This window comes from Peromyscus eremicus, chromosome 14 (assembly GCF_949786415.1).
Source record: "Peromyscus eremicus chromosome 14, PerEre_H2_v1, whole genome shotgun sequence".
Lineage (NCBI taxonomy): Eukaryota > Metazoa > Chordata > Mammalia > Rodentia > Cricetidae > Peromyscus > Peromyscus eremicus.
Window position 1 is genome coordinate 57,426,048 of NC_081430.1, and position 2,119 is coordinate 57,428,166.

The window sequence follows — 2,119 nt, forward strand, 5'->3', positions numbered from 1 at the left end:
TCTTCCCTGAGACCTCTCTGCCCCCAGAATTCTCACTTAATCTCTTCCTTCCCTAGCTATTGGCCATTCAGCTCTTTGCTAAACCAATCACAATGACACATCTTAACACTGTGTAAAGAAATATTCCACAACATTTCCCTCTTTTGCCTAAATAAAAAGGAAGGGTTTTAACTCTAACATAATAAAGGTATGAACAATAAGAACAATTATCAGGTAAGAATTACATTCACAATGTCTGGTCCATTTGTACTTGGCAAATTCAGAGAAAATACTCCATTATCTACCCTCTCTTGATGAGTCCAAAGTTTTGTACCTAATTTACTTTCTATCCTAACTTGTATTACCAACCCAAAACTATCTTTTTTTAAGATCTCAAACCATTTTCTTAGATACACAATTTAAGCTTTTATGTCTCTAAACCTTAGACACTTTATACCTCCTTTTGTGAATTGATAACAAAGAAAACTATAACTATCTAGTATTCAACTCCATCAAAGACCTGAGAAGAAGATAATATTACTTGGGTAAACAGAAAGTACAGAGCAAGCAACTTCTCAAACTATAGAAATGACAGAAACATTTGTCTGCCTGGACAGTCATTCAAGGTTCCTCTGTAACATTGGGGCATCCATCTTTGGCCTACAGGCCTAAAATATCTGACAGACACTTCTGTGAAGCAGGAATTTTGAAGGATTCTCCTACCTTTGTCTTGGCAAAGTTTGGTAGTTGTTTTCTTTTGTGTCCTGCTTATCCAATTTGGATAGCATTCAGTTAGCAGTCCAGGCAAGGACAGTTTCTTGCCCAAATGAGTAGCTTTTGCCACAATGAAAGAAAACTCCAAATAGTGGTTCTTAGATGTCCATCGTCCTTTTTTGAAATAGATTGGTGCTGTCAGGAGCAGACATGTCTCACAGTCATGAAAAGTCTAATGCTATTATAACTTTTTAAATGCCACATTTTGTAGGTCTTTGAAGTGTTTGAAGATCACCTATCTATCTAAACTATATCTTTTGATATGGAAATATACCTAACATGACTATAAGTAAGAGTCTATAGTCCCTTTCGGTGGCGCGCGGCCCAAGATGGCGGTCCAGATTTCCAAGAAGAGGAAGTTTGTGGCCGATGGCATCTTCAAAGCTGAACTGAATGAGTTTCTCACTGGGGAACTGGCTGAAGATGGCTACTCTGGAGTTGAAGTCTGAGTTACACCAACCAGAACAGAAATCATTATTTCAGCCACCAGAACACAGAATGTTCTTGGTGAGAAGGGTCGTCGAATCAGAGAGCTGACTGCAGTAGTCCAGAAGAGATTCGGCTTCCCTGAGGGCAGTGTAGAGCTTTATGCAGAAAAGGTAGCCACAAGAGGTCTGTGTGCCATTGCTCAGGCGGAGTCTCTACATTACAAACTCCTAGGAGGGCTTGCTGTGTGAAGGGCCTGCTATGGTGTGCTTAGGTTCATTATGGAGAGTGGGGACAAGGGCTGTGAGGTTGTGGTGTCTGGAAAGCTCCGAGGACAGAGAGCCAAGTCCATGAAGTTTGTGGATGGGCTGATGATCCACAGTGGAGACCCTGTTAACTACTATGTTGAGACTGCTGTGCGCCATGTGCTCCTGAGACAAGGTGTGCTGGGTATCAAAGTGAAGATCATGCTGCCCTGGGACCCAAGTGGTAAGATGGGCCCCAAGAAGCCTCTGCCTGATCATGTGAGCATTGTGGAACCTAAAGACGAAATCTTGCCCACGACCCCCATCTCAGAGCAGAAGGGTGGGAAGCCAGAGCCACCTGCCATGCCCCAGCCAGTGCCTACAGCATAACAGGGTCTTGGCAGTTGCATCTGGAGGCTGGATGTTGTCCTGTACAAACAGACGTTTAATAAAATCTTGCACAAAGACAAAAAAAAAAGAGTCTATAGTCATGGTCAAGAGAAGCAAGGGGTAGTGGAGATGACCAGTATCGGTGATGAACAATGACTACCTATTAATCTGTATATCTTTATTATTCTAAATAGCTCTCAAGGACAAAAAATTTACATTACATTTTAAATGAGCTGCATAGGTGCAATATCTTAAACAATAATAGAAACATATATACAGTATAACAAAAATAACCTTAAATATCT

At 41.2% G+C, this 2,119-nt stretch overlaps 1 pseudogene; it reads left to right on the forward strand.

The window, feature by feature from the left end:
* The first annotated feature begins 1,064 nt into the window (after positions 1 to 1,064).
* On the forward strand, positions 1,065 to 1,896 carry LOC131924107 (small ribosomal subunit protein uS3-like; annotated as a pseudogene).
* Positions 1,897 to 2,119: the final 223 nt, after the last annotated feature.